Source organism: Amphiprion ocellaris, chromosome 14 (genome assembly GCF_022539595.1).
Source record: "Amphiprion ocellaris isolate individual 3 ecotype Okinawa chromosome 14, ASM2253959v1, whole genome shotgun sequence".
NCBI lineage: Eukaryota > Metazoa > Chordata > Actinopteri > Pomacentridae > Amphiprion > Amphiprion ocellaris.
In genome coordinates, this window is record NC_072779.1 from 24,657,239 (window position 1) to 24,671,460 (window position 14,222).

General features: G+C 37.0%; 1 long non-coding RNA gene across 1 annotated transcript; it reads right to left on the minus strand.

The window, feature by feature from the left end:
* Window positions 1–6,403: 6,403 nt before the first annotated feature.
* LOC129350507 (uncharacterized) lies at window positions 6,404–12,799 on the minus strand. Its single transcript, XR_008603932.1, has 3 exons — window positions 12,546–12,799; window positions 8,027–8,397; window positions 6,404–6,834 (listed from the first exon to the last, which is right to left on the minus strand). It is a non-coding gene; the product is annotated as an uncharacterized LOC129350507 (long non-coding RNA).
* Between the last annotated feature and the right edge of the window lie 1,423 nt (window positions 12,800–14,222).

A 14,222-nucleotide genomic window follows, 5' to 3' on the forward strand; every position in this document is an offset into this window, starting at 1 on the left:
TGCACTGTGGTCACACCAGCATCACATCCATTCAAGTTACATGGTTCATTAAAAGAATCAAATTACAGCATTTACATTTCTGTTAAAACACTTTGTCAACAGGAGCCAGTTGAAGGCTGCAGTGATTTTAGTGACACTACAATGTATAAGAGTGAAGTTATTGAATATTTGTCTCTCTTTACTGTTGCAGTGGTTTTGCAAATTGCAGACGGACCCTGTTCACTCCATAGACACCAATGTTATTCCTGTAGCTTGAAAGACAGCTACTTTTGATAAAACTGGGCTTGTAGCACATTGTCTGCCTTGCAACAATGGGAAAGAGGCACCGTTTATGTTTTGACAACCTGTATCTAATGAGTTATTGATGCTGGAAGTGTGAATCTGTGAATATCTTTCCAACTTTACTGAACTTGGGGCCACTACCACCTAAGGAGTGATATATTTAATTCTGAAAAAAGCATTTAGCCATACTTAAAGCTTTAAGTGCTTTATTAACACGGAACTAAAAATTTTGTATTGTTTTATTATCACAGGTTCTGTCTGAAAAGAGGTGGCATCATTTTAAACAGTGAAATCAAACTAATAAAATGTAATGACCAACCAGTGAGCAATACTGGATTCTGCAAAATCATAAACAAATTTTTTAAAAATCTAAATCTTATCTTAACACAGTTAATTATTTATGTGTGTATGCATGTATTTATTGATTTATTTAGTACTGTTAACATAGAGTTCTGAGTGAATTTTTCTTAAGATAGGCAAAGTATGTATTGATTACATATAGGCTGTTAAATGTTCATTAAAAACTAAAAAGCATTTAAAAAAAAAAACAACTTAGGCATTTATTGAGTCACTAAAATACTGTAGAGTCTAGGACCACATCAGCATGATTATAAGCATCCTCTGGTAAATTAACAACCAGATACTGATGTCTCTCACCATATGGACTTCAGGAGATGACTGGGGGATGATAAACTGTGACCTACTGGTTGGGTTCTCTCTGTTCTCATGTTTCTTACATGTTTGTCCCCTGACAGCTGGGTCCTAATGTTTTTTGAGCAACACACCATACTATGACGTTTTTACAATGATGGTTCTACTATGAAACCAGTTTGACATGTTCAGGTGTTCTTTGTGTGAAAACTCAGAGATTTCAGGTATCAGAAGGTGGTTTTCAACTTTCTTTGTTAACTTTCTGCTTCAACTTTAAATTAAATTTCCTTCACTAACCCCGCCCTCTGGACTTCCAGGAAGCTGTGTTCCTATTGGCTGTCCAGGTGGTTGTGTTCCTATTGGCTGTCCAGGTGGCTGTGTTCCTATTGGCTGTCCAGGTGGCTGCTAGGTGTTATCAGGAACACCTGAGCAGCTCACTGTCTTCCTGCTTTATTTAGCTGCAGACAAACATTTCCTCTGTTTCTCTTCACCAGTGAACTGGGTTTGGCTCCATTGCTTTAGTTTGTTCTTTAGGCGTTGGCTTGCAGCTTCCAGCAGTAAAATTGTCTTTAATGTGTTTCTTGGTGTGTTTTAGGGCTTTGTACTGGATAGTTGTCTTGGTAAATGTGGTTCTTTAGCCACAGTTAGCACATGGTGCTAATGTGTGCAGTGATTAGTGGATTTGGTGCAGCTGAGTTGTGTCTTCATCTTGGCTGTAGTGAGTCTTCAGAGGTTTTTGGTCAGACACATTGTGTTCTTGTTTGAGAACCAACATTGGTTGTCCAGAAGGTAAGAGTTCCTGTCCTGATTCTCTGTTCTCAGAGGTTCTCTGGTAGGCTGCAGGAGACTTTAGCGTTTGGGTTGTACTAGTTTGGTTTTTGTACGGTTTCATTTGGACGACTATCTTGAGGCCCCTCCATGTGGTTTAGTGAGGTTTTCTGGAACAGTTCTACAAAGCAACCTGCAGCAGAAGAGACTTTGAGAGTTTTTGGGAAGTTCTGGAGACCAGACTTTAGAGCAGCAGAAACATTTGTCAGCAGTTTGAGCAGGAGAAGGTGATCTTCAGAGTAGAAATGAGACGGAAACCTTCTTGACCCGTGTGGTGAGATCCTGTACCAAGAGTTTGAGCAGGTTGTGAAGAGTCTGTAGTTCTTTGGTCTGAAAGCACAAGAAGAGTCGACTCATTAAAGGAGAAAACAGGAGATATTGTTGGTTCTTCTGTCGCTCTGCAGTTTCCTTAGACTGAATATCAAGTTTATATTTTAAATGATTTCCCATGTGAGCCCAAGAAGACTTCAATAAACTCCCTCCATCCCCTGGACACAACAGATTTTATTACCATGTTAAATCTTTTTTTTAAAAATATGTTTTTTGTTTTAATCATAGTTTTAGCATAGTTTTTTCTCTTTTTTCACAGTTTTGTCATCTGTGTAAAAGGTGCTGAACAAATAAAGCTTGATAAACTGAATAATTGACTAACTCATGATTGTGACAACAGAAGTATTTTCATTGTGATTTAAGGGTGTGTTTCATTTCTAAGGTTGAGGTTAAAATCTTGACAGAAAAAAAAGATTAAAGAAATAAACTACATTTTTAAAAAGCAATTAAATCAAAGGAAAAAAACATTTAATACAACAAAACTTTTAAAAAGAAAATTAAACATTAAATACAATTAAATTATATTAAACAGACAAAATAATTAAATAAACAGAAGATACAAAACGTAATTATGAAATTAAACAAAATTTATTAAACAAAAATATGAAACATTGAAGATTAAATATTTTAGATAATTAAACATTTAAAAAATAAAATTAAACAAGAATATTACACTTTTTTTTTTAAAAATACAAAACATTAAATTAGATTATTAAACCTTTAAAAATACAAAACATTGAATTAAAAATTAAATATTTAATTGGAAAATTAAATCTTAAAGACAATAAAACTTTAAATAGGAATTAAACAGAAAATACAATTAAGTATTTAAAAAGAAAAACATTAAAAGGTGGTAAAACATTTAAAAAGAAAAACCTTAAAGATTTAATCGAAAAATTATACACGGGGAAAGAAAAGGAAATTTTTCAAACAAGCCGATAAAACATTTGAAAAAACAATTAAACATTAAAAAGACAAAACATTTGGAAATCAAATCAGACATTAGAAAAGAATAAAAGGTGAGAAAATAGCAAAACTAAACATTTAAGAAGAATCAAACTAAAGACAAAACATTTGAAAAGACACCAGTTAAACTTTAGAAGATCAAATTAAACAGAAGAAACAATAAAATGATCAAAAGAGCAAAAACAGATAAAGGTCTGAAAGCGTTTTCTAGTCTGAAATGAAAACATCAAGTTGTTTCTTCAAACATTTCCTCTTTCTATGTTCTTGGTTTGATTGTAGACAGATTTACTAAGAACTCATTTCAGAAAACTGCTTTCCAGATAAAGTCTACTAGTAGTTGAAGGCATTGATCAAACTAATGTTACCTTCTGATCTCCACAAACTTTACTCTTCAGTGAAGAGAATCAAAGTTTGTTGAGTATTTCTAAAAAACCCACAGGTGAAGGTCTGAGAAGAACTCGAATGGATGATCTAAATGTGAAATCAAGACTCATGGTCACAAGTTTTAAGGCTTCTGTTAACCAGAAAGTTCAAACAGAGAAGTACTGAGAAACTTTTAAAATTTCAGTCCTCAGACTGTCGAAAGGTTCAAACTAAGAGAGAACTACTCAGGAACTTAGAAGATATCAGTCCTTGGACTGTCTGAAAGTCAAATCCAACAGAGAAGTACTGTGGGACTTAGAAGATATCAGTCCTTGGACTGTCTGAAAGTCAAATCCAACAGAGAACTACTGTGGGACTTAGAAAATTTCAGTCCTCAGACTGTGTGAAAGCTCAGGTCCTGAGGACTCGGGAGGTGTGGAGGCTTTGGAAAGTCTTGGAACTGAGGGTTCAACCCTCCAGCACAAAGGCTGAAGTCCAACCTCCTGAGAAAAACGGTCGAGTCGAGACTCGAGTTAAAAAAAAAACTCGAAAACGACAAAAAATAGATGACAAATGCGCAAAAAAAAGAAGAATTAGTATCTGAGCGAATAGCTCAGGGGGATAAGAGACAGACTACCAAGTGGAAGGTCGCAGGTTCAAGACCCACCACCGGCCTTTTTCTTTCTTTGTCTTTGTCAGGATTTTGAGAAAATTTAAGAAGTGTCTGGTCTTGAACCGGCGACCTGCAGCTCCATAGGCAAATCCTTAACTCACTGAGCTACAGATCAGATAAAAAGAAATAATTTCGTCGTCCCTTTGGCATCGTAGTTTCTGAAGTGACCACACAGGCGGAGCCAAGGCGGAGTCTGGGTGGAGTCAGGGTGGAGAGTAGGCGGGGAGGTGGGTGGCGGCCTCCCCCCTCTACTCCCCCACCTACCCCCACGACCCACCACACCTTCCCCCGCCCGACGAGTTTTTCGAGTCTCCACGAGTTCTTCGAGTCTCCACAGGTTTTCCCGAGTTTCTGGAGTTTCCACCAGGTCGGAGGCAGAACAAGTTGTCATGAAGAGGTGTTGAAGTCGGCCAGGATGGACTGACTTTTTACAGCGACTAGAAGGAAGACGACTAGAAGAGCAGGTCTTTAACCAGCATCCATAAAATCCATGGAGTCGCTCCAGAGAAATGAAGGGAGGTCAACTTTTATCAACCTCCATCCAGATGTTCAACTTCATATCTTTACTTTCACATTTTTAGCACCACAGACCTTTAGTATCACACTTTATCATTTATTAGGACTTTATCGGAATCCACCAGCAGATTTAGTTTTTGTTGAGAAACTTTATTCTTGTCATTGTGGGACTGCAGTATTTAAAACTGTTCCTTCTATTTGACCTCATGTTTATTAGTTTTAGTGGAGAAAGTTATTTTAGTTGTCGATTAGTCTCTTAAAATAATAAATTGGATTAGTCAAGCGGTTTAAATTTCTTACTGTCATATTTTAAATGTGACAGAAAATGGAAAAATAAAGTGTCTTGAGACAATTTCACCTGTAATTGGCGTTATATAAATAAAATTGAATTAAAATTGTATGTATCTTGTAATGTTGGAGTAATTCAGCCATATATGTTGGAAAACACATTTTCTTTGACCATTAATCTGTTGATTGTTTTCTCCAGTAATTCATTTCTTGTTTTGGTTTATAAAATGTCAAACCTAAATATATTCAGTTTACTGACATAAAAACCAAAAAGATTTACATTCATGATGCAGGAATCAGGTGGTTTTTCACTTTTTATCTTAGTTTAGTCAGAAACATAGTTGATAATGTGTGAATTGTTGCAGCTTGTGAGCCGTAGAAGGTTTTAATCTTTGGGGCCGAGTGTCAAAAAACATTTAGAAACCAACATCCACGAAACACTCAACAAAGATTTGAACATCATTAAAGGGAAATCCAACTTTTGCATGACAATGTCTAATGAAAGGACATTTATTTCCAATGTAAATGTGTGATATTCATCCTCTGGAGCTTTCTCTTCACATCGTCTTCCACCTGGACTGGTTTGGTCGGGAGCATGTGCAACAAACATTTGAAAAACTGCACTTTAACATCAATGAATGACACTGAAGTTTAATCTCTACATAAATTAGACTGAGTCTGGATGTGCTGCTCTGTCATTAACTCCTAAGTTTAGGGAAAGTTCAAACAAAAGAGGACAGTTCAGATCAGACTTGAGAATGAGCTTATTTTGAACAAACATCTCAGACTTTCTGAGCTTCACCAACTATAGCAAGATATTTTAACAACAAGCAACTCAAGAGATCCAGAAGTTGGAGAGAGTTAGCTTTAGCTGAGCCAAAGAACATGTGGGACGCTCACCTAGCAAACATTTCAGACTTTTCTCTGTGAATTCTGAGAAATAATTTCCTATTTAATGACAGAGCTACACATCTTAACTCAGTCTCATTAAAACAGACTCTAATTCAGTGTCATCCATCCATATTAAAGTGCAGTTACCCAAAATGTTTGTTGCATGAGCTCCAACAAAACCTGTCCAGGTAAAAGGCCACTTTGACAAACAGGAAGTGGAAGATTCCAAGCAGATTTATAGAAGGGGGAACCGGACTGTACTAAGTGTGGTTGAGTATAGAGGGGTATTTTGTGGGTTTTTAAGGCTGATAATGATTATTAGTGAAACATTTGGAGTAGATATTCATTTGCAGTAAATGAAAATATTTAAAATCTTTGAGTTAAACTTAGAAGAACACAAACTCTAACAGAAAACTTTGTTGATACGTTTTTGTTTTGTTTACAGATGTTAAGTTAAAAGAGTTTTATTTGTGACGGATAACCAATCAAATCACTCCAGAAGACAGAGCGACCACAGGTAGATAAAGGTTCAGAGCCAAAGTAGCACCATTTTTAAATGTATTTATTTCCATAAATCAGCAAAAACAATAAAATACTGATAATCAGTAAATCAGTCAGCCCACAATTACTACAATTCTACAATGTATTTCTCTTTCCTTTGACTTGTTATTTGTACAATATACGATGTATATGATGGCGTTTTTTCATACCAAAGGCTATACTATGATGTCTTCTAAGAGACATACGATGCTACTCTGTTCTGGCTCTGGGCCGCTGCACTCCTCCTCTGTTGTTTTCTAGATTGTACTCAGCTGCAGCCTTCGTCCACCCGGCCTCCGTTGACTCGTCCCGCCTGCCGTCTCTGGAGCTGAAGCTGGATTGGAACAGACCAAAGTACAGTCCAATCACGATGCCAGCTGCCTCTCAAAAGGCTCCTTCATCTGTCAGGTGGCAGCACTTCTTCTGAGAGGAAGCTGAGCTGGCCCAGCAGAACTTTGGAGATGTGTTCCAGTGGTTGGTGGATGTGTGGGGAGATAGAGAGGGACCTTTGAATTGTTCACAAAGGAAAACAGGGAACCCATTGGTAGTTTTAGTTTAGGGTGCTACTGCAGTGTGTTTTTGGGTTTTAAGAGGTGAACAGGAAGAGGTTTTTTTTCATATTGATTATCTTTTACTTTGTTCATGGTTGGAATGTCCATCAATGTCAATGTGAAGTTCACTTTTAGTTCTGTTTATTTATTTTTATTTTACTAACACTCATTTGCTTTTAACCCCCTCACATGTTGTGTTGTTGTAAACTTAGTCTTTCAAATAAATACTCGTCAAACCCTCTGGAAACCAGCGTTTGTACTGTTTTTGTGTTGCTCCTCACCTACTTCAGACAGCCGGGACACAACAACGTTTTGTGGACTAAAGGCTTTTCTATGACGTTTTCAGAGCGACATGCTATATTATGATGTTTTTAGACCAAAGGCTATAATATGACGTTTTTTGGGCGACATGTTATACTATGACGTTTTTAGACCAAAGGCTATACCATGACATTTGTTGGACGACATGCTATACTATGACGTTTTTAGAGCGACATGCTACACTACGAGATTTTTAGAGCGACATGCTACACTATGACGTTTGTTGGACCAAAGACTATACTCTGACGTTTTTGGAGCGACATGCTATAGTATGACATTTTTAGACCAAAGGCTACACTCTGACATTTTTTGAGTGACATTCTATACTATGACGTTTATTGGACGACATGCTATACTATGACGTTTTAAGAGCAACATGCTAAACTATGACAATTTTAGAGCGACATGCTATACTATGGACATTTTCTGGACCAAAGGCCATACTATGACGTTTGTTGGGAACATGCTATACTATAGGCTTTTTTAATTGACATATTACTATGATGTGTTTTTTGTTTGTGTTTTTTTGTTTTTTAGCAACATATAATAATTTGAACAGTTTTAAAAATTACTATACTTTTACTTGTGCAATGAAATATTATTCTTTTTAGGCAAAGGCCATGTTTGATTACATATAGGCTATTAAATAAATGTTTATTAAAAACTAAAAAGTATTTAAAAAATAATAACCAACTTAGGCATTTACTGAGTCACTAAAATAGTGTAGAGTCTACGGCCAGATCAGCATTATTATAAGCATCCTCTGGTAAATTCACAGCCATATACTGTAGGAAATCTAGCTGATCTCATCATGATGTCCACTTACCATATCGACTTCAGGAGATGATTAGATGATGATAAACTGTGACCTGCTGGTTGGGTTCTCTCTGTTCTCATATTTCCTCCATGTTTGTCTCCTGATGCTGCCTTACTTCAGCCAGTCCATGAGCAACAGAAAACACAGTTTGCCTTGTACCCATTGCCAGGGGTTCCACTCTTCCCACTCCAGTCTGTACATTTGCAAACGTTTTTGCTTCTTTAGACGTGGTGGAGTTTCAGGTGTAGACATTTTTAAACGTGCGGGTGCAGCAGCGTCTGTAACCAGGCAACCAGAGACAGGACCGGACAGGACCGGACACACAGAGACGTCTGAAGTCTGTCCACTGGACCTGGCATCGGGTCCTCGCTACAAAGGTCCTACGAAGATGAAATTGGCTGCCCTTAATATTTCCTGTGTTTTATTTTGTTCATTAGACAGTTTTGATGAGTGTGTGACAGACGTGTACGGGGCATTTACGAAAATATGGAACAACTTGCGTCCCGTATTGAATCAATACGGGACGCAACAATTAATTGTCAAATAAAGGACGTTTCCATATTTTAAGGGACGGGTGGCAACCCTACAGAGCAGTGTAAAGAAACTGGTCACCTAGCAAACTGAATTAGTCTAGGTAACACTTTGTTTATTATGTGTGTTTTCTGCTCAAGTTAATGTCCTGGTTTGATTCATTTTAAATTACTCCTGATCTTGAAAGGTTTTAAACTGTGCAGTCAAAGTAGTTACAACTGTGAGCAAATAGCTTGAAATGAACTGCCCTAGACTGCTCTGTTCATTACGGTGGCCGAGAGGTGCAAACCAAATTTACATAATGCAAAACACTTTTACAACCTCCAAGACAAATTTACAAGCGACAAAACACTTTTACAAGTCTGAAAACACTTTTACAAATCCAAATTTAACCGGAAAGGGAATGTCCCAACTCCGGGGTATAACCGGAAGTGACGAGGAGCGGCTAATGCAACTTTTCGTTGTTGTTAATGGTGAACTAAGCGAGCGGGTGATTGTTGCATCGTGGCCCAAATAACTTTGCACAACATCTCAAGTTTAGTTCAGTTGTTTTTACTGAAGCTCGTGCACAACCACCAAGCACATATCTTTTAGGTACCGCTTCTTCTGTGGTTCTCTCACAACAGTAACATTCAGTAGGTAACATTACGCTCGTGCGCCCTCTACTGGAGAAACCGTATAACAACAATATAACATTGTAATAATTACTGTCCACAGTATACTTGTACATTTAACTTGGAACAAGCCTTGGTATAACATTTAAAACAATAATATTAAATCTCAGTATACCACAGTGATGTTTTGCGGGTAACATATGAACCAATTGACGCGGTTTTGGTTTTCGTGTGGTCGGTCTTTAGAGTGTTTAAATGTCGCAGATCAGACCGACAGAGTGCATTAGCCGCTCCTCGTTGTCACTTCCGGTTATACCCCGGAGTTGGGACATTCCCTTTCCGGTTAAATTTGGATTTGTAAAAGTGTTTTCGGACTTGTAAAAGTGTTTTGTCACTTGTAAATTTGTCTCGGAGGTTGTAAAAGTGTTTTGCATTATGTAAATTTGGATTTTGGATTTGTAAAAGTGTTTTCGGACTTGTAAAAGTGTTTTATCGCTTGTAAATTTGTCTTGGAGGTTGTAAAAGTGTTTTGCATTATGTAAATTTGGTTTGCACCTTTCGGCCACCGTAGTTCATAGCCGACCACAGCATGCTATATCAAGAGTTATTGTGCAATGATAGTGATAAATGCAGCCCATTTTTTTCAACTGTTTCCTGTTTAGTATTCGTACCCTAGATTGTTTTTGATCATTTGTTGTAGCCATTTATTTAATCAATTTTAATCCACTCCATAGCAACACCGTCTGAACTGACCAGTCTGGTGAAATTCTGGACTGGATGGGAGACTCTACCAAGAACTCTCTCCTCAGAAGTAGTGAATGGCAGATACCTGACAGCCTCCACCTGCTATGAGACCTTACACATCCCAGGACATTACAAGGACTACACATCATTTAAGACTGACATCCTGGCCTGTATTTGCACTTGCCAGTCAAGATGTTATGTGTTGTTCTCTAGTTAGTTTTACTTGACTGACAAAACTAAGTGCACTGTTGGTTATCTGGCTCAAGTATGTGTGTTTCTGCCATACATTTAAAGTATCTGAAGTTAAGAATATTTCTAGTGAACAATACATGCAATCACGGCATTAAAGCAGGAGTTAAAAATGAACTGGACTGTACTGACTTTATTTTCTCACTGGTGAATGGGATGAAAATCCATTGCAATATTACAAAACAGCAGCCTATACATATATATATATATATATATATATATATATATATATATATATATATATATATATATATAGAGAGAGAGAGAGAGAGAGAGAGAGAGAGAGAGATAGATATAGATAGATATAGATATATATAGTATGCCAAATACTGTCTGAGCAAAAAATATTTTTAAATTGCCTGTCACTGTCAACCTACTTCAACAGGCATTTTTTTGCACATTGAAATTTGAGATTGTTTGAATGACACTATCTCAGAACAATGATGAAGAATCTATAATACTGAACAAGTAGATCAATAATCTCAGATTATGGGTGAGTTGAAATATGAAAAAAATGAAGTCGTCTATGAAAAGTCCAGTCTTCGAAACCTGACATGTTTTTTTGTGTAATTTCTTTGGAAATTAGCCCTGCATCCAGTCATTACCATGACATTGGCATAATGGAACCATGACCACATATATCCTTCTGAATATAGTGGCATTTTTCCAATGGCAAATTTTCATGCTTTGACAGATACAGCGGTGGAAAAAAGTTTTCAGGCACCTTGAAAATTTTCCACAATCTCAAATATTATCGTGAAATATTTGTTGGAAAGTCTTTTGTGTTTCAAAAGGTGTGACTGCATTAGACAGACACAAATGATGCTTTTTTTGTTTATTGTTTACATGACTAACAAAACTAAATTCTACCAAAATGACCCAATACTCAAAATTTCTTATTTTTAAGGAACCAATGAATTTCAAGTTTTTATTGACTTTTTTAGGATTTGTTTCGTATTATGGCTGTGACTGAACTAATAGAAATTGCATTTGAAGACCTCGGAGGGATTCTTAATGCAATATTTCACAAGTGTATGAGATGTCCAAAAACTTTTTTCCACCGCTGTATTTAATAGCAATCTGATATGCTTATGTTAGCAAGACAAATAAATGAAAATTTCAGGCTTTTATCTTGAATTATTCTTGAGATATTATATATATATATTATATATAGCCTCAAATTTGAATGTGAGAAAAAAAATACTGAAACTAGGTCTACAGTCCACTTAAAAAAATCTAAAAGTATTTGACATACTCAGCTAATATTTCACAGATACCATTATCTATACATGGGACAGACATATTAAGTTCCAGTAAGTTGTACAGGTGCTCTGGGGATGTGACCATTCTTTGCCGCCCAGCTGCTCCTCTCTCTGCATGCACAGTTGCAATGTACTGATTCCTGTTTTCTTTTTCTGAGCTGATGAGATGGTGTAGGTGTGTCAGTGCAATTAAAATAGCTGGGCAAACTTCTACTTGGTTGGATAAAGCATTTAAAAACACAAGTTCTTGTGTGCAAGTGAACTCTAAGAAGTCCAGATCCAGAGGCATGCGTCAGAGAATATGCTCCAAACGAGAACAAAGTCTCACATAAAGATGATTTAACAATAGTTCCTAGAACAGAGAAAAACAAAACTATATAATGCAAACCACCAATGGGATAAATGACTTAACCTGACTGAAAGACTAGACTGCCTCATTAGACACTTCTTTTAGAACAAATTAAAGGAGGGTACACATAGTAAACAGGAAACAGTTGAAAAAATGGGCTGCATTTATCTATCATTGCACAATAACTCTTGATATAGCTGCTGTGAAAGAATGGTCAGTTATGAACAAAGCAGTCTAGGGCAGTTCATTTCAAGCTATTTGCTCACAGTTGGAACTACTTTGACTGCACAGTTTAAAACCTTTCAAGATCAGGAGTAATTTAAAATGAATCAAACCAGAACATTAACTTGAGCAGAAAACACATAATAAAGTGTAACCTAGACTAATTCAGTTTGCTAGGTGACCAGTTTCTTTACACTGCTCTGTGATTTAACTGCATTTTTGGGCGCATAAATCACACTTCCACCCATTTGTGCGTTTATAAAATTGTTACTCAACTACCCAGCTGCAGAACGTGCTGTCAGTGTGACCTTATTACTGTGCTAGCGCGGCTAGCGCTGTATTAGCGCGGCTAGCGCTGTATTAGCGCTGTGCTAGCGCTGTATTAGCGTGGCTAGCGCTGTATTAGCGCGGCTAGCGCGGCTAACGCTGTATTAGCGTGGCTAGCGCTGTATTAGCGCGGCTAACGCTGTGCTAGCGCAGCTAACGGCATGCATTACAGATTACTGACTCTCATAAAAACAAACCACATACAGGACAAAAAGGATTAAGACACTCACTGAAGCGCCGTCGTTCATGCTGGTAGCCGTGGTTGACCCCGGTCTCGTGAGGTGAACCGTCTGCGTCACATGACCGGAGGAGCGCCACGTGATTGGCTGGGCGTTGGTTCGATTTTGGCCAGGATCGATTGTTTACGCCTGAGTCCCCCGGATGTGAACAGCGAATTTTTTGACAGTGAATTTTGAACATTGAATTTTTTGATGGCGAATTTTGAACATTGAATTTTTTGATGGTGAATTTTGAAGACATTGAATTTTTAACTGGTTTTTAGAATTTTGATGAGCTAAATTCAGGCATAAAAAATTCACATACGTAATTTTGATGCAAAAAAAATTAAAAGTAAGAAATTCAGCAGCTTTTAAAATTCAGAAAATGATGACTCTGATTTGCTTCCATAGTGCAGCCCCTTCTAGTAAATATGTTCATGTTAAGTTCTGTTAGAGCTACTTGTCCTGAAGGGGGCAGTCACAGTCACCACATAAACTCCAACAGAGGCTACAAACAGTGCAGCGACACGTTCTACACATGTTGACACACATACAGCAAATGATATATCAAATAATCTGTGGATTTTAGTTTGATCTGTGTCATAGTGAAGCCATATGCATACAAAACTTGAAAGGATTTCCTCGTGTCTAGTTTTTTTGAAGGTAAATTCCACTATGTATGGATAAATGGAAGCCAGTGGATGTCTGGCAGATGTTCTACAGTTGCCTGGACATACAACAGACATTATGTAAAAGCATAATTTTAGCAATGAGAGTGTGTATCTCAGATGTTGACATCTAACAGTTTTACTTTCTAGGTAGACAATCTTAATTAGAATGATTATTTGGCCTGTGTTTCTTTTAATCATCACTGTGCGTTTCTATGCGGATGCATCATTTTTAGTGTTTTAAAACATCAGTTGACATCATGTCCCTCCAACATTACTCCAGAAGTAATTACTTTAAAGATATACACTACCGTTCAAAAGTTTGGGGTCACTCACACAATTTCATGCTTTCCATGAAAACTTACACTTTTATTCATGTACTGACATAATCGCACAAGGGTTTTCTAATCATCAATTAGCCTTTCAACACCATTAGTTAACACAATGTAGCATTAGAACACAGGAGTGATGGTTTCTGGAAATGTTCCTCTGTACCCCTATGGAGATATTCCATTAAAAATCAGCCGTTTCCAGCTAGAATAGTCATTTGCCACATTAACAATGTCTACATTGTATTTCTGAATAATTTAATGTGATCTTCATTGAAAAAAATACTTTTCTTTCAAAAATGAGGACATTTCTAAGTGACCCCAAACTTCTGAATGGTAGTGTATATCTTGATTATGGAGGTGTTTCTCAGGTTCACATGGTTTCTTAAACAGAGACCGTTCTTTTTTCTTTTGGCTCTTTTGACAACTCAAGCGGTCATATCATTTTACAAATATACAAGCAAAACATCAGCAACGTGTACTGTAAATGGCCCTGTGAGCGATACATTCTTATATGACTTATATATGTCATTATTAGATTGTTATACTGATGCAACAAGTTCTAAGCAGCATGTTACTGTTACAGCTGGTGGAGGTGAAGATACTTGAACTACTTTATATACAGCTAATTAGTTAAGCTGTGTGGTTTGCAGTCCAGAGGTCAGTCTGTAGGGTCAGAGGGGTTATGAGAT